This window comes from Carassius gibelio, chromosome A4 (genome assembly GCF_023724105.1).
Source record: "Carassius gibelio isolate Cgi1373 ecotype wild population from Czech Republic chromosome A4, carGib1.2-hapl.c, whole genome shotgun sequence".
In the NCBI taxonomy this organism is placed as follows: domain Eukaryota; kingdom Metazoa; phylum Chordata; class Actinopteri; order Cypriniformes; family Cyprinidae; genus Carassius; species Carassius gibelio.
The window spans coordinates 29,867,018-29,885,926 of NC_068374.1; the positions used below are offsets into that span (position 1 = coordinate 29,867,018).

The 18,909-nt window shown below is 39.7% G+C and overlaps 1 protein-coding gene and 1 long non-coding RNA gene across 2 annotated transcripts in view; both read left to right on the plus strand.

The window, feature by feature from the left end:
- The window catches only part of LOC127976399 (scavenger receptor cysteine-rich type 1 protein M130-like), a 226,170-nt gene that overhangs the window by 47,666 nt on the left and 159,595 nt on the right, over nt 1–18,909 (plus strand). The gene's annotated exons all lie outside the window — the stretch shown is intronic.
- LOC127976441 (uncharacterized) lies at nt 2,394–4,606 on the plus strand. The gene is made up of 4 exons (XR_008157790.1): nt 2,394–2,651; nt 3,630–3,692; nt 3,986–4,048; nt 4,228–4,606. It is a non-coding gene; the product is annotated as an uncharacterized LOC127976441 (long non-coding RNA).

Below are 18,909 nucleotides of genomic sequence, written 5' to 3' on the forward strand. Positions count from 1 at the left end.
GCTCTTCTCTAGGCTGGGGAAAACATGACTGTCAACACAAGGAGGATGTAGGAGTTGTGTGCTCAGGTAAACAGTACTGTAAGCAGAATGTTTTTCAAAGAAATATCCTACATTTAAAAACATATTGGGTCCAGGAATATTTTTAAATGCTGTCAGTGATTGCAGCATGCATTAGAATTGTCTTCAGCACAGGTTTAGTACAACCTGAATAAAATTGTATTAATTCACACTTTCCCATGTAGAGTTTAAAGAGATCAGGTTAACTGAGGGCTGTGAAGGGAATGTGGATGTTTTCTACAATGGATCCTGGGGAAATGTGTGTTACAACCAGATGGACAGAGACACAGCGAATCTGATCTGTGAAGAGGTGAACTGTGGAAGATCTGGCAGTGAACCAAGATATTCAAAGGGACTTAGATCTAATCGTAATTGGTTAGATAATCTTAATTGTCGAAAACACGATGGGACATTGTGGCAGTGTCCATCTTTACCCTGGAGCCAGAACAACTGTTATGATAATGAGGTGGCCAATAACACTTGCTTTGGTAAGACTCATTTTAATTATATAATAGTAATTACATTTCTTCATTTTTGATTGATTTTATTTCAGCAAAATAAATACAGTTTTGTTTGTTGTTGAGTTTTCATAAAAGTTTAGTTTCCATCTAAATCAGATGTTTGTTAATTCTTGCATGCTATAACCGCAGAGAAAAAGAGTCCTGAGTCTCCACAGAGTTGTCTGACATGTTCAGCATCTCCTCACCAGAGACAGTGTTCAAGTGAGTAGGTTTTGTTTTAGTAAGAAGAGCAATAATAAATGGATGTCTAACTGCTTTTTATTCAGTATATAGTTGTGGATTGTCTGGCTGGTAAGTGATAACTGATGAGTCTCTACATTTTATTTCAGAGCATCTTCCTCTCAGACTGATTGGAGGGGACGGCCGGTGCTCTGGGAGGCTGGAGGTGTATCATAACGCTGTGTGGGGCTCAGTCTGTGATGATCAGTGGGACATCAGCGATGCTCAGGTGGTCTGCAGGCAGCTGGGTTGTGGAGCAGCACTGAGGGCTGATGGGAATTCAGTCTTTGGTGCTGGTGAAGGTGTTGTGTGGATGAACAAAGTCGAGTGCAGAGGGAATGAGATTCACCTGTGGGACTGTGATCTCTCCCTGAATAACCACACTGACTGCTCACGCAATAAGCTTGTTAGACTCACCTGTGCAGGTCACATCAAACACAGGAATATTATTCATTTTAAAGTTAATAATGTTGTGACCCTGAAACACAAAACCAGTCGCTGAGGTATATCTTTTTTGCAATAGCTAAATAATAATAATAAAAAAAAACATTGTATGGGTCAAATTTATAGATTTTTATTTTATGCCAAAAATAATTCGAATATTAAGTAAAGATCATGTGGTTGCACTTTATTTTACAGTACATGTACTAACATGTACTTATAGTGTACTTATAGTGTATTTATCTAAGAAAGTTCTGGTAACGCAAGGTAACTACATGGGGTAGGGTTAGGTTTAGGGGTAGGTTCAGGGTTAGTACCTAGTTATTACATAGTTATTGTAATTGCTATAATAAGTACATAGTATGTACATGAGGAACAGGACTGTAAAATAAAGTGCTACGATATTTTGTAAATTTCCTACCGTAAATATACCAAAGCTTGATTTTTGATTAGTAATATGCATTGTTAAGAACTGAATTTGGACAACTTTAAAGGGGATTTTCTCAATATTTAGATTTTTTTTTTGCATCCTCTCATTCCAGATTTTCACATTGTTGTATTTTGACCAAATATTGTCATATCTTAACAAACCAAACATCAATGGAACGCTTATTTATTCAGCTTTCAGATTATGTATAAATCTCAATAATAAAAAAAAAAATAAAAAAACATATGACAGTTTTTGTGGTCCAGGGTCACTATTTGTGTATTTGCATGACTTTAATGTGTTTGTGTCTGTTTTGTCAGATGTGTCAGTATCCACTGCTCCTGCCACAACATCATCAGCTTCTCCTCCAGTTTCTCCTACAGTGTGCTCCACATCAGTCGCTTCTTTACAAACTCCTCCACCAGTGTCTCTCCCAGTGCTTGTGATTGTTCTGGGAGTTGTGCTTTTACTGCTCTTAGTGCCACTGCTTATACTGATTCAGCAGAACAGAGTGATGAGGAGAGGTAGGAGAGATCCAGAGACTGTCATATTGTGTCTTATTCAGTGTGTGATCAGTCATGTGTTGTGAACTGACAGCAGGTTTGTCTGTCTACACTCACAGCTCTCTCTAAGAGGAGACACAGGACGATGTCTGAGACCGTTTATGAGGAGATTCAGCACAGAAACAGTCTCTTCACTCAGAGGGGTGAGTAAGTGTCATCGTGTCTGTCATGAAGTGTCATTGTTTAGGTCAAGATGATAAACACTTAATTCTGAGGGATGAGTGGAACAAAACACATTCATTTGTGGGACGTTGAGTGTTTTTTTTTTTAATTATATAGAGTTAGTGCTGAATGATCCAAAGGAAGTGGGGTTTTGGCAGATTTGTGATTCTAAATGTGTCTAATGGTTCTACTTCATAAGAGGAAGTGTCCTTTCTGAAGAACAGCATTCTGGATGTGAAGATGCTGATGAGCTCCTTTCAGGTTAGATGAATTAAAGTGCTAGTTGACCCAAAAATAAAAATTCTGTTATTAATTACTCACCCTCATGTCGTTCCAAACCCGTAAGTCCTTTGTTCATCTTCTGAACACAAATTAAGATTTGTTTTTTTGATGAAATCAAAGAGCTTTCTGACCCTTCATAGATAGCAATGCAACTGAAATGTTCCCGGGCCCAGAAACACAGTAAGGACATCAATAAAATAGTCCATGTGACATCAGTGGAACACGCATGTGTCATTCTACTCTCAATAATGGCAGAGGACAGTGACTTGGAGGAGAAGAGTGTTGAATAAAATCGTTGTTTTTGTTTTCTTTGCAAACAAAGTGTTCTTGTAGCTTGGACTATTTTACCAATGTCCTGGAAACATTTTGGTTCCATTGCTATCTAAGCAGGGTCAGAAAGCTTTCATCAAAAATATCTTAATTAGTGTTCTGAAGATGAACGAGGTCTTACAAGCTTGGAACGACATGAGGATGATTAATTAATGACAGAATTTGAATTTTTGGGTCAACTTTCCCTTTAAATACATCTTACCTGCTAAATACAGAAGCCTATGTATGTTGTGTAATGCATGTAATTAATTAAAAATATTTACTTAGCAAGCACTTAGCACTTTACTTAGCAAACATTTTCTGTGCAGAAATTATGTACAGTTCACTATTCAACACACAATTTAGATATGGTTTAATTCATTCATTTATTCATTTGTATATGTTAATTTAAGCAAAATCTACCATAATGTTTCCATCACTATGGAGAAAATTAAAACATTTACAGGTCAAAAATAAAAATGACAGGTCAGTGACTTTAATTGATGGGTTTCCTTTCTATAAGGTTTCGGGTTTCTGAACAGTAAACCTGTTTGTTTATAGACCTTTTTCAAGGTAGAATGCATATTTTAATATATATATGTGTTTTAACTGATGGATGCAGTTAATTTCTTACTGTTTTTGTTGTAGATGACTTACCAGAAAACTATGATGATGTTGTCATTGTACGACAGTTGTCCGGTGATAAACCAGGTGTGTGATTTAATTTAAATTATTTTTTCCCCTTATTTTTCTTCACATTTCATGCCATATAAAGTATGTAGTCCAGTGATGACCAAACCTGCTCCTGGAGGGCCAGTGTCCTGCAGAGTTTAGCTTTGTCTTGTCCCAAAACACATATCAAGTTTCTAACCCTGAAGACCTTGATCAAATGGTTCAAGTGTGTTTGATTGTGGTTAGGACTGTGGCCCTTCAGGAGCAGGATTGGACACCCCGATATAGGTTTCTTCTCATGTAATTAATCAAATAAAACACATTTATTTCAGAGGGTGTTCATGAGGAGTATGATGATGTGAAGAATGTCACAGAGTATATGAGTGACATGTTTGGTATGTTATTAACACCTTTGTTTAGTCTTTATAATCACTTTATATTATCAAATTTTTTTTCATGATAATTTCTGTTATCATGAAATCGCATTTAAATTTACTGCTAATATTAATATTTATTATAATGCATTTTAATGTATGTATTAATACATAAATTTCCTCCTGTTTTACAATAACAGACTATGATGATGTGGAGGAGAAACCAGGAAAACAAGAAGAAACTGAATACTTTTAAAGTTTCATTTGTTTTGTTACACCAACAGTGTTTCGTTAATGTATTTTTATGTTTCTGTATTGAATTATACAATTAAAATTTCTGCCAGAAATGTTTTGTTTGAAACTTCATAATAAATGAAGCCACCACTCTGCCATATTGCTTTGCTCTAGAATTCCCACATATTCTACTGAGTAATTAGTAAATCGTATAAATTTTATTAGAAAACGTCACCTAACGAGTCAGCATTTTTATATCTAAACTCTCACTGTACATTCTTACAATTCAAGCGTCCTAAGCCTGTAAATGGTTGTATAATGTTGGGAATTTCCCCTGCTTATTAAAAAATTACATTCACATTAATTACGTAACGAACATTTGATCAGCCGATAGGACAAGACATCTTAACATGTGTATTACTAATGTCAAAGGTCTCATTATGAAATCTGAATAAAAGTGTATGCTTTGTAACATATACACTGTGCACAGTTATTCACTGTGCTTATGTTATTATTTTGTAATATTGTTTTAATTAGTTCAGTAGGCTAACTGCAAGTTTTTCAGTAATTTTGTTTACAGTATGTATTTTGAACCAGTTCATGATTTAAATGTTGGTTAAATTAATAATTACTTACAACACGTTAACTTTATGGAAACGCCATAGAATTAGCTTTTAGTCTTGATGAGTCTGAAACAGATGTTACTCAGTTAGGAAATACAATACACACGTTATAACCTAATCAGACAAATAACAATGACTGTGTACAGACTTTAAAGACATTACATTTTATTTTCAATTTTACGAGAGCATAATTTACCTATTAATATATAGACTCAAAGCACTATTTGTACTTGTACAGGAAAATTTATGTTGGTAGGTAGCAGTAGTTTCTCTGCTGCTGGAGGTTCATCTTGATGGTCACAGCGTGAGATGATGACTGTGCATTTTTGTTATTATATAATCTTTTTCTACAATATATTAAAATGTCAGGTGTGTTAGATTAGGGTCTGAGATAAACTCTACAGGACATCAGCACTCCAGGGCCGACAGTGTCTATCCCTGGTAAAACTTAACAATAAACAAAATAAAGAAATTCATTTTGACCATATTTTAATTTTAATTACAAAAAAATAAATAATAAAAAAAATCATAGAAACATCACATGCATGTATGCATACTTTTCTAATTAATTAAACCATTAATATTACTCCAAACGTACGGAGTAAAAAGACAATCCCTAATCAAATGACTTATCATTTCAGGCAAAGATTCACAAAAAGAGCAGGATGTCTCAATGATATTCTTACATTTTTGTAAGTAATGCTTAACGGTAAGATATTTCTTGAACTTTATTCATTAGGAAAAAAAAATGAATTGAAATTGAAATTATTACTTTAATGAGAACAAAAAGGCCAACAAGGCAAAAAAACGAAACGGAAACAAATCACAGGGACAAGAGCAGAAGCAGCTGACATGACATGAAAACATATGCAATTAATCCAGCCAGACAGCCAGTGGTTGTGAGAGTGGAGAATATATACTCATTGACAATGGGCACCAGGTGTGTGTAAGTGTGTGAGTGGATGAAACAGCTGTGCAGAGTGAAGGTAATGAGTCCGGGAGCAAGGGAGAAACACAGGTGGAGCAACTAAAACATTAATGAAGTGACAAGATAGGTGGGGTAAGAAAATAGACAGGACAGAGCACATGGCGCCAACAAACACAACACTCACATATGGTGGCCCTCCCGGCACACCAGCTGAAGACTGTGACACAGATAAGGTGCTTTTCAATACTCAAATTGATTTCTATATTTCCATATGTATGTATAATTACATTATATATATATGGGGAATTGCAGTATTTTTCAAGGGACAACTTCTCACTTGGACCACACGAATGCGTGTCTCGTTTATTTTTTAAGCAAAAAACAGAATACTCGAACAATGGCGCTGACCGGCATGTTACGTCATCACGCATTCCGAACATTTAAAGGGACCACGATCCCTGAACAGTTATGCAAAACACAGTATACAGAACTACACTTAACAATGGTGAATTATGTCTGTCACATTCACTACACATGTCCCCCCAGAATTCACCATATCAGAAAAACCCAACTGTCAAAGGGGGGGTGGGGGTGGGCTTATCAACCGGCCACAGCGACTGCGCTGTACCGGAGGTCGAGGAGACCCAACTGCAGCTGGTGTACCGTCATTACCCGGGTGAGGGGCATGGGGTGTGGGAGGCTTGGGTGTGGTGGGAGCACTGGGTGGGGGCAGAGCAGGAGGCCGTCCGCATCGTGGGGGCTGGGCCAGGTCAATGGGCCTGGCCACGTCCAAATGAGCTGGTTTAAGGCGGTCAATGGAGAGTCGCTCCGGTTTGCCACCCCTGTCAACCACAAAGTGTTTGTCCCTTGTCTCCAAAACCCGGAACGGGCCATCGTAGGGCGGTCCTCTGTGGGCATTGTGGCGAATGAAAACATAGTCGGCTGTTTGAAGTCCAGTGGGGATGTGCGACTGAGGGAGGCCATGACAGGAAGTAGGGACAGGTGCAAAAAACCTCGCATTATCCAGTAGAGTAGACCGCTGGAGAGTGGCAGACCAGGGAACTGTGGTGCTAGGGACAAAATCCCCTGGTTCTCACAGCAGCTGTCCATAAACAAGCTCCGTGGATGAGGACTGAAGGTCCTCCTTTGGTGCAGTCCTGATACCCAGCATCAGCTTGTCGACCCAGTTGCTGTCTTTGAGGCTGGCACGCAGGGTAGCCTTCATCGATCTATGAAAACGGTCACAGAGTCCGTTAGCCTGCGGGTGATATACAGTCGTGCGGTGGAGTCTCACTCCGAGGCTCTGTGCAACAGCGTCCCAAAGCTTGGACGTGAACTGTGCACCTCGGTCAGAGGAAATGTCCGAAGGGGTGCCGAAACGGGCAATCCAGATGCCAATAAATGCCAGTGTCATCTCGACAGATGCCCCCGATGTCAGTGGCACAGCCTCAGGCCAGCGGGTGGTCCTGTCAACCATGGTTAACAAATATGTGAAACCTTTAGAGTAGGGCAGAGGACCAACCAGGTCCACGTTTATGTGGTCAAAACGCCTCTCAGGAACCGGGAATGTTTCTAATGGGGCTTTAGTGTGGCGGTGTACTTTGGCCCATTGGCACTCAACACAGGTGTTAGCTCAGTCCTTTACATCCTTCTTGAGGCCGTGCCACACAATCTTTGCTGAAACAAGCCTCTGTGAAGCTTTCGCACCTGGGTGGGAGAGACCATGGATGGCATCAAAAACTTGACGCCTCCACCCCGAGGGAACGATAGGCCCCACCTACCCACTGCTCGTAAACCGCACCAACAGCATAATCAGAGGCGTCCGAGGTGATGGCAATGGGGGCTGTAGGAGAAGGATGCGCCAGCATGGTGGCGTTCGCTAATGCTGCTTTAGTGGCATCAAAAGCCTTGACTCTGCTCTCAGTCCAGTCCACAGCGTGTTTGGGTTAACCTTTTAAAGCCTTGTGCAAGGGTCCATGAGCTGAGTGGCTCGAGGGATGAAGCGGTGATAAAAATTCACCATGCCGAGGAACTCCTGTAGGGATTTGACAGTGAGTGGGTGTGGGAACTGTATGACTGCCTCCACCTTTGATGGGAGAGGAACAGCCCCGTCCTTAGTGACTCTGTGTCCTAGGAAAGTCGATGGTGGAGAGACCGAACTGGCACTTGGCAGGGTTAACAATTAGTCCATGGTGGCTAAGCCGCTCAAAAAGGGTTCGGAGGTGAGCCAGGTGCTGAGACTTGGATGTGCTCGCTACCAGGATTTCATCCAAGTACCCAAAAAGGAAAGGCAGGTCCCGCAAAACAAGAGTCCATGAGGCGCTGGAAAGATTGGGTGGCGCTTTCAAGGCCGAACGGCATGCACAGGAACTCAAACAGACCAAACGGCATGATCACTGCCGTTTTGGGAATGTCCAGTGGGTGTACCGACACCTGATGATATCCCCGGACAAGGTCCACCTTGGAAAAAATCACCTTGCCAGCCAGGTGTGCTGAATCCTGTATGTTCGGGACTGGGTATCAGTCAGGTGCCGTTGCCTCATTAAGCCACCGGTAGTCGCTGCACGGGCACCAGCCACCGCCAGGTTTGGGGACGATGTGAAGGGGTGATGCCCACGGGCTGTCGGATCGGCGTACTATGCCCAGGCATTCCATGTTTGCAAACTCAGCCTTTGCAACGGCAAGCTTGGTCAGGTCGAGGCGCCGAGCGCGGGCATAGACGGGTGGACCAGTAGTGGCGAGATGGTGCTCCACACCATGCTTCACAGTAGATGAAGAGAAAGTGGGCTGAGTGAGGGCTGGGAAACTGGCCAATAGACATTGGAAATCATCCTGCTGAGAGCATGCTAGACAGTCATATGGAGTCCGCTTCGCTGAGCGTGCATGAATAAGAACAAAACGTGACAGCATCAATCAGACGGCGGTTCTTTACGTCCGACAACAGTCCATGTGCACACAAAAAATCACTGAAGAGATGTGCGCGGGAAAAAGCGCGACCGCAAAATGTCCCTGACTTGCCAGGAAAAATTTATCAGCCTCTTCAGCTAGACTACGACAGTCAGTGATTGTGGTGTTGGCTAATGCAGCTCTCACTTGGGAAGGCAGCTGACGCAAGAAAAGCTGGATGAAAAGAAAATCAGGTCTGTGTACGCCCAAAAGATCCAGCATACGGTCCATGAGCTCAGACGGTTTGCTGTCACCCAGTCCTTGAAGTGAGAAAATTCTGCTGGCTCTCTCAGCGTCTGACAGTTCAAAAGTTTTCAACAGGTGGGCTTTAAATGCCGTATACTTCCCATTTTTGGGAGGATTCGTAAGAAGGCTCACCACTCTGGATGCTGTTGAATTTCCGAGAGCAGACACAAAACGTAGTAATATTTTGTCATATCCACGGTGATCTCACGCAATGCGAACTGCGCTTCAGTCTGGGCGAACCATGCCGATGCTGACGATTCCCAGAATTCAGGGAGTTTGAGGGTGACAGCGTTCTCGGTCATGATCGCGTCGTGTCTCTGGATACGTCCAGCAGACTAATGTCGGGGTCACCAGTGTGGGCATTGCAGTAATTTGCAAGGGACAACTTCTCACTTTGAGCACACTAATGCGTGTCTCGTTTATTTTTTAAGCAAAAAACAGAATACTCGAACAATGGCACTGATTATGGCATGTTACGTCATCACGCATTCCTACCTACTGCTAATGTCTCCACTGCTAAAATGACATACTTCCATAACAAAATTAACAATTAATCTAACTCTCGCATGCTTAAAACATTTTCCTAACTTCTTTGTCCTCCTCCTCCCCCTCCTGCTTCATCTCTAATAGCTGACGACTTTGCCACGTTTCTTATTAATAAAATTAAAAACATCAGTGCACAATTTTTCACAACACAACCAGTCAAGCTCATATCACCAGCAAACATACACTCATTTACATCCTTTTCTTCACTCTCCGAGGCAGAATTCTCCAAACTCATCCTTTCTAATCATCCTACTACTTGTCCGCTTGATCCTATTCCATCTCATCTCCTTCAAGTCATTTCTCCTGCAGTTGTACCTGCACTCACTTACATCATTAACACATCCCTCCACACTGGTGTTTTTCCCTCATCATTTAGACAGGCTCGTATAACTCCACTACTTAAGAAACCCACCCTCAACCCATCTCTTTTAGTGAACTACAGACCAGTTTCCCTTCTTCCTTTCATTGCAAAAACAACTGAACGAGCTGTGTTCAACCAAGTCTCTACATTTCTCACATACAACAACGTCCTTGAGAGCAACCAATCTGGCTTCAGAAGTGGACATTCAACTGAGGCTGCCTTGCTCTCAGTTGTTGAATCCCTAAGACTGGCAAGAGCGGAATCCAAATCTTTAGTACTTATCCTGCTTGATCTGTCGGCTGCTTTTGACACGGTTACCCACCAGATCCTCCTATCAACCGTACTGGCAAAGGGGCATCTCAGGAACCACACTTCAGTGGTTTAAGTCTTGCGTATCTAATAGGTCCTTCAAAGTATCTTGGAGAGGTGAGGTGTCCAAGTCACAACATCTAACTACTGGGGTGCCTCAGGGCTAAGTTCTTGGACCATTTACCTAAATGTATTACTTCAGACTTATGTGCCCTAGAAGCTTGCATTCTGCAAGTGAACGAGCTTGATTGTGCAATCCCAAAGAAGCACAAAGTCACTTTTACTGACTTTTACATTTTTTAACTTTTAAACTTTTAAATGTTCCCTCCTGGTGGAATGACCTTGCCAACTCAATCCGAGCAGCTGAGTCCTTAGCCATCTTCAAGTATCAGCTTAAAACCTATCTCTTCCATCTTTATTTGACCCTCTAACTTTAGCACTCACTATTCTGATTATATTCTTAAAAAATCTTTTTGTTTTCTATTTTATTTTCATTTATTATGCAATTGTGTGTGTGTGTGTGTGTGTGTGTGTACATAAGACCTCTAACACTAGCTTGCTCGATTCTTTTTCTATTCTATATGTTTTCTTTATTTATTATATTATTTAAAAGCCCTTGCTACATGTACTGTGTTAAGTTAACTGAGACTTGTTATAGCACTTATATATCATTGCTCTTTTTGTTATTTTTTATTGCTTCCACTGTCCTCATTTGTAAGTCACTTTTGATAAAAGCGTCTGCTAAATTAATAAATGTAAATATATTGTGTAATCATATTTTAAAATGAAATAACAAAATTAGTAGAATCCACTTACAATTATATTATGCATTTATTCAGAAACAGTGAGATTAAAATGTAAAATTCATTAAAATTAGTCATGAGAAATGAGAAAAGATTCTAGTAAGTTTGTATAAGTGAAGTATTCAGACTTACAGAAGTCAACAGTTCTTGTATTATCTGTGTTTAGGTTCAGGTTTTGATGCTGAATATAAGCTGCATTGTTTGTGTACCAGTGTTTGTGTCCCCCTTTCAGAATCAGCAAAATGTCCATTATTTATTACCTCAAGGGCATCCAAGATGTAGGTGACTTTGTTTCCGCAGTAGTTTAAATTTTGATATTTTTAGTTTAAACCGTTCTTGTCTGTCACTCATATAATGCAGGTCTATGGTCACCACCTCAAAGAGCATGCACAGAGAAGTCCAAATTATACAATTCCCCATCGTAAGTACACATTGATGGCCTAAGACATGAAACGAATGGTTTTTGTGAGAAAATGAAAAGTATTTATAAAGTTTTTACCTCTTGTACACAACCACGTCCAAGTGATCTGAGGGCCTTGGATGTCGCCTCCAGTTTATACGTGGCAAATTAAACACAACATGCAAAACGCTGTGGCTCAACAGTGGAGAAAACTCAGGATCTTCAGTCAGGCAGGTGTGTAATGTGATACTGTCAATGTACTCCTCGTTGTCTTGTAGTTGTGGCATTGCTATGTTCCATTCGTGACAACATACAGTATGCTGTCCACTTCTGTTGGCATCTCACAGCACTTGCTACTAAAACACCACCAATTTTGAAGAGATCTCTGTTTCTCTGAGGCTTGAAGACGTGCTGCTGCAGCAGATGCTTCCTCCATCGCTCCTGAGTACTTGATCTGTGTATTCTGGTTCAAATAAACATGGTTCTGAAAAAAATTAATCATTGTCTGTTGATTAGGGCTGTGCTAAAAATTGAGTGCGATTTTGATTCATCTCGTAAAGGTGCTCCTGTGATTAGAAGCACATCTCAAGCACGTGCATTCAGATCAGGGTTGCCAGGTTTTCAAAACAAATCCTGCCCACTTGCTTCTCAAAACTAGCCCAATCGCTTTTCCAGGAGGTTCCCCGATGAAAAATTGCTTCCCGGGGTTAAAATACACGTTTTTTGGGCTTGGTAAAATTTGCATTTTAGGGGCTAAACATCATGTTATTGGTATTGGGGTCGCTTCAATCCGCGGACATGAAAAACAACCGCTGACTTGGCAATACTGGTTCAGATGGAGCATTATTTACTACACAGAGCCATAGTCCACTGACAAGCTACACAAAATCGCTTTCAAAATCGACAAAGAAACACCTCCGATTTTGAAAGCGATTTTATGTAGATTGTCAATGAATAGCTCTGTGTAGTGAAGGACAACCAGTGTTGCCACGTCTGCGGTTGTTTTTCATGTCCCCGGAATGAAGCGACCCCAACACAAATAACATGATGTATATCCCCTAAAATGCAAATTTTACCGAGGCAAACCCACCAAAAAGTGTTTATTTTATCGCCGGGAACAAAATGTGATTGGGCTAGTTTTTAGAAGTAATTGAGCAGGTTTTGTTTTGAAAACCTGGCAATCCTGATCTGAACGCACATGCTTGAGATATACTAATAATCACAGGAGTGCCTTTACTGACAAGATGTGCATGAAAATTGCATTACATTTTTTGTACAGCCCTACTGTTGATATATCAAAATCGTCTTGTGATTTCCTGTATGTCTAAATATGTTTAGATCTTCACAGTAAAAGGTAAAACTTCAGAATAAAACTTCATTATATGCGTGAAAGACAAGAACGGGTTGACCTAAAAATATCAAAATGGAAACTACTGCGGAAACAAAGACACCTACATCTTGGATGCCCTTGAGGTAAGCTAAAACATACCAAAATTTAATTTCAAAGTGAACTATCCCTTTAATACTTGCTGTAATGAATGAAAGCATTTTATTTAAAATTTACTAACAATAAATACTAAAATTGAATGGTCAATTATAAATAATAATAACAATAATAATAATGCTAGAATAGGGAACAGGGTTGCAAATTTGTGAAATTCTGCAGTTATATATATTTTTTAAGATATATATTTTATTTTATTTTTATAATTATTTGAATTAAGTTTTTTTTTTAAGAATTTTTATTTATTTATTGTATGAGGGAAATATATTTTTTAAAGTGAGCCTTTATCAGTCTCTTTATCTCAGCAGGTGTTGATGCTGTAAATATCCCGGAGTGCTTCCTCTCTCTGAAATCTTTAATGTCTCCTGTATGATGTGTGTCTATTTTTGCCTCTGGCAGGTGTGTGTGCGCATTTTCACTGAAGAGTCTCTATATGGAGGAGGAGGAGTTCTGTTAAGCGCTGACGTTCTTTTGATATATATGGTGAAAATCAGAAATGTCTCCTCTGATTTGTCACTGATTGTGTTTGATGATTTCCTCTGTTGTGTCTAATAAGGTAACAATGAGTGTCATTGGCAGCTGTGAGTCTCTCTCTCTCTTTAGGGGGCTGACAGGAGCCAGTTTCTTCAGTGTGTTTGAGGGAGCAGAGGAGAGACTTGTGCTGTGTTTTGCGCTGATGAAAATAATATGAGCAGAAAATGATGGCGAGCTGTCTGATGCTAATATTTCTGTGCTATATTATAAATCTCATCACATCTGGTAGGTTTATGCTTGAAGAAGGAAAATAATATAAAATCAAACATTTATATGTGATAGTATTATTCAACAGTTATACTGTATTAATTTATTAAAGCTGTTATTTTCTTCCCATTTTTTAATCTTGTTTGTTCCCCCTTTCTTTCTCTTGGTGTATTATTCATACAGAGAGTGTGAATGTGAGGTTGGTTGGTGGTAACAGTCGCTGTGCTGGTCGAGTGGAGGTTCTTCACAGAGGTCAGTGGGGAACAGTGTGTGGTGATGACTGGGATATGGCTGATGCTGCAGTGGTCTGTAGAGAGCTGGACTGTGGAGAACCTGTAGACGCTCTGAGTGCTGCTCATTTTGGATCAGAATCAGAAACAATTTGGATGAGTACTGTCATGTGTACTGGATCAGAGGCCACACTGAAGAACTGTGCATCAAAAGGATGGCGTATATATGGCTGCCATGATAGTAAAAATGCTGGAGTCATCTGCTCAGGTGAGCTGTTACAAGTTATGAAAACACTGAAAATTGTTCACATTTTACGAACATAAACTAAACTAAACACACACAAAATCTATACTTTCTAAAAACAACTAAAATCACATCTCTGCTACCCTTATTGTTGTTGCTGTTCTTATTAACAACAACTGAATGAATGATGCATTTATATAGCGCTTTATTGTGTATTGTTGTACACCCAGAGCGCTTTACAATCATGTAGGGGGGTCTCTCCTAAACCACCACTAGTGTGCAGCATCCACTTGGATGAAACGGCGACAGCCACAGGACAATGGTGGCAGTGCGCTCACAACACACCAGCTACAGGTGGAGAGGAGAGAAAGTCATAGAGCCAATCAAGTGGTTGGGATTATTAGGAGGCCATGATTGACAAAGGTCAACAGGGCAATTTGGCCAGGACACTGGGGTTACACCCCTACTCTTTATGAGAAGTACCATGGGATTTTAATGACCACAGAGAGTTAGGACCTCGGTTTAACATCTCATTCGAAAGACTACTATTTAAATGATCTGTGTTGTTTCAGAAGTCAGACTGGTTGGAGGAACTCGCTGCTCTGGGAGGTTAGAGATCCTTCTTGATCAGACGTGGATGTCAGTGTGTGACGCTGTCTTTGACCAGCAGGATGCAGAGGTTGTGTGTAGAGAGCTGGACTGTGGGGCTCCTGTACAGGTGCTGGGAGCAGCTGCTTTTGACAAAGGAGACGCTCAGATGTGGACACAAGAGATTCAGTGTAGAGGAAATGAGTCTCAGATTAACCTCTGTCCGAGATCACCATCACATCAAAACAACTGTTCTCATGACAATGATGTTGGAGTAATGTGTGCAGGTTGAAATGAATCTTTCAGTATTTTTAACAAAAATATGTGGTTTTCTTGTTTATGTCTCAGTTTCTGCAATATCTATTTTTTCATCTGTCCTTTAATGTTTCTTTATTTCTCATTCTCTCTGTTAAATATACAGACAGCATGAATGTGAGGTTGGTTGGTGGTCACAGACGCTGTGCTGGTCGAGTGGAGGTGTTTCACAGAGGTCAGTGGGGAACAGTATGTGATGATGACTGGGATTTGGCTGATGCTGCAGTGGTGTGTAGAGAGCTGGACTGTGGAGAGCCTGTAGACGCTCTGGGTGAAGCTCATTTTGGACTAGGATCAGGACCAATCTGGATGAGTTTTGTCTTGTGTTTGGGGCCAGAGTCCACACTGAAGAACTGTGGGTCAAGAGGTTGGGGTAAACATATCTGTCATCATAGTGAAGATGCTGCAGTCATCTGCTCAGGTAAACTACTTTAAACCTGTCGATAGTGATGAATCACTTGCTTTAAACCTCTTATCAATAGTAAATAATAATAATAATTTTTTCAATTTTTGTTTTTACATTAATATATGGTGCTTAATGGATGACCAATAATCTTAATATTTATATGATTAAAACATTTACCACTTAATTTTTTCATGTGATAAATAATGTCCGTGTCTAAAATAAACATTATACATAATGAATATTTAATATTTGTTAACACATAATGAGGTTAAGTGTAAATAATCATGAGTTTACAACATTTATTAATCTTATTTTGTTAATTGATCTAATTTATACTCTGAAAAAGACTGAAACAGCATTTTCTTGAAAAATGTTGTGTAAAGCTCTTTTTGTTTACTTCATTTTTTAAATTTTATTTTACAATTTACATTTGTTTGTAAACATAGCAATTTGTATAAATTAACATTAATACATCATGATGAACAACTACGAGTTAAAAATGATTGGTACATTTAACATTAACCTAGATCAATGAATGATTTCAAATAATGGCGTACTGTCGATTGTGTTCATGATACTGAATGCATTAATTGATATTAACAAATTAACCCTTAATAATAAGTGTTACCAATGTTTCTTTTTCTTTAATTATTCAGAAATCAGGCTGGCTGGAGTTTCTCGCTGCTCTGGGAGGTTAGAGATACTTCATAATCAGACGTGGATGTCAGTGTGTGATGCTGTCTTTGACCAGCAGGATGCAGAGGTTGTGTGTAGAGAGCTGGACTGTGGGGCTCCTGTACAGGTGCTGGGAGCAGCTGCTTTTGGTAAAGGAGACGCTAAGATGACACAAGAGATTCAGTGCAGAGGAAATGAATCACAGATACACGTCTGTCCAACATCACCATCACATGAAAACAACTGTTCACATGACAATGATGTTGGACTGGTGTGTACAGGTTGGAATGCATTTTCTTTGAGTAAAACAATTTTTTATTTTTTACATTTGTGTGTGTGTTACTGCTCAATCCTAATATTTGTTTCCCTCTGTCCTCTATTTCCTGTACATCTGTCATTCTCTCTGTTCATTTTTTAGACAGTGTGAATGTGAGGTTGGTTGGTGGTCACAGTCGCTGTGCTGGTAGAGTGGAGGTTCTTCATAGAGGTCAGTGGGGAACAGTGTGTGATGACTGGTGGGATATGGCTGATGCTGCAGTGGTGTGTAGAGAGCTGGACTGTGGAGAACCTGTAGACGCTCTGAGTGATGCTCATTTTGGACTGGGATCAGGACCAATCTGGATGAGTTATGTCTTGTGTACTGGATCAGAATCCACATTGAAGATGTGTGGGTCAAGAGGTTGGGGTAAACATAACTGTTATCATAGTGAAGATGCTGGAGTCATCTGCTCAGGTAAACTACTTCAAACCTACCGAACTTTTTATCCAAATTTAGAACTTGTTTTTCTTTTAAAATGAATGAAAATTGCTTAATGGTTGACCAGCGAAGACTACAATTATGTTGTTAAAAATGTACTAAAATTTGCGAGTGTTTTTAAAGACAAAAATAATGTCCAGGTCTAAAATAAGCATCAGACATCCATAGTTTCATGTCTGATAACATGTTACAATTGAGTTAAATTGATTATGTTTCATGAGCTAACAAGGAATAATACTTTTACAACATTTATTAATCTAGGTAAATGTTGTATACAATTTTAACATAGGATTTTGTATAAATTCACATATTTTTTATAACGAATAAGCCTGAATTTAAATGAACAATAGTATACTGATAAAATAAACTTTTTTTCTAATATTTTTGTTCATTATCACATTGGGTAACAAATAAATTACCTGATGTTAATAAATTGAACCTTATTATGAAATGTTACCAATGTTTCTTTTTCTTTCATTATTCAGGTGTCAGGTTGGTTGGAGGTTCACACTGCTCTGGGAGGTTAGAGATCCTTCGTAATCAGACGTGGATGTCAGTGTGTGATGCTGTCTTTGACCAGCAGGACGCAGAGGTTGTGTGTAGAGAGCTGGACTGTGGAGCTCCTGTACAGGTGCTGGGAGCAGCTGCTTTTGACAAAGGAGACGCTCAGATGTGGACACAAGAGATTCAGTGCAGAGGAAATGAGTCTCAGATTCACCTCTGTCCAAAATCACCATCACATGACAACTGTTCACATGACAATGATTTTGGACTGATGTGTGCAGGTTAGAATTGCTATCCCTTTAAATCATCTTTACAATCTAGTATTTTTTCATCATCATTTTGTGTCTTTTTGCATCTCAAATTTTCTTTCTCTCTGTCTTTCAAAATGTTTTATTTCATTCTCTTTGTGCATTATTTAGACAGTGTGAATGTGAGGTTGGTTGGTGGTCACAGTCGCTGTGCTGGTCGAGTGGAGGTTCTTCACAGAGGTCAGTGGGGAACAGTGTGTGATAATTACTGGGATTTGGCTGATGCTGCAGTGGTGTGTAGAGAGCTGGACTGCGGAGAACCTGTAGATGCTCTGGGTGCTGCTCATTTTGGACCAGGATCAGGACCAATCTGGATGACTACAGTATTATGTACTGGATCAGAATCTACACTGAAGAACTGTGGATCATCTGGATGGGGTAAAAGCAGATGTTATCATGGCAAAGATGCAGGTGTCATTTGTTCAGGTGAATGAGACTGATCTTCAATACTTTTTGGAGCAGATTCACTAAACAGTCGTGCCACTCTTGCGCATGCTGTCAACTCTGTCTTATGTACTAACCATCCACAAACTAATTTAAACGGGGAGATTTAGTCTCCAAATAGCACTTTGTTTTGAGTAAAAAAAACTAGGTGATTGTCGTTTATATGAAAGTTTTTCTCATTGTATTTTGGTAATTTAACGTCATTAAGTTTTTAACACTGACTTGCTGTTGTTTTATGTCTATATCATAATAATAGTGACAAATGGTCTTCTGTGTTGAGTAAATATTACTAAAACACTAACCTACTGAAGTATCTGTGTATGCATTTTGAAGGAAATGTTACCAATGATAATTTTTTTTTTGTCATTGTTCAGAAGTCCGGTTGGTTGGAGGTTCTCGCTGCTCTGGGAGGTTAGAGATCCTTCATAATCAGACGTGGATGTCAGTGTGTGACGCTGTCTTTGACCAGCAGGATGCAGAGGTTGTGTGTAGAGAGCTGGACTGTGGGGCTCCTGTACAGGTGCTGGGAGCAGCTGCTTTTGACAAAGGAGACACTCAGATGTGGACACAAGAGATTCAGTGCAGAGGAAATGAATCAACCATTCGATTGTGTCCAACTTCACATGACATACAGTGCTCTCAAGAAAACAACGTGGGACTTAAATGTTCTGGTAAAATGTCAATGTTTAACCTTTAAAATATTTATTACTGAAATTACAAGTCATGTTGGTATTGTTTTACAATTGTCTCATCCATGTGTAGCTGCTGTG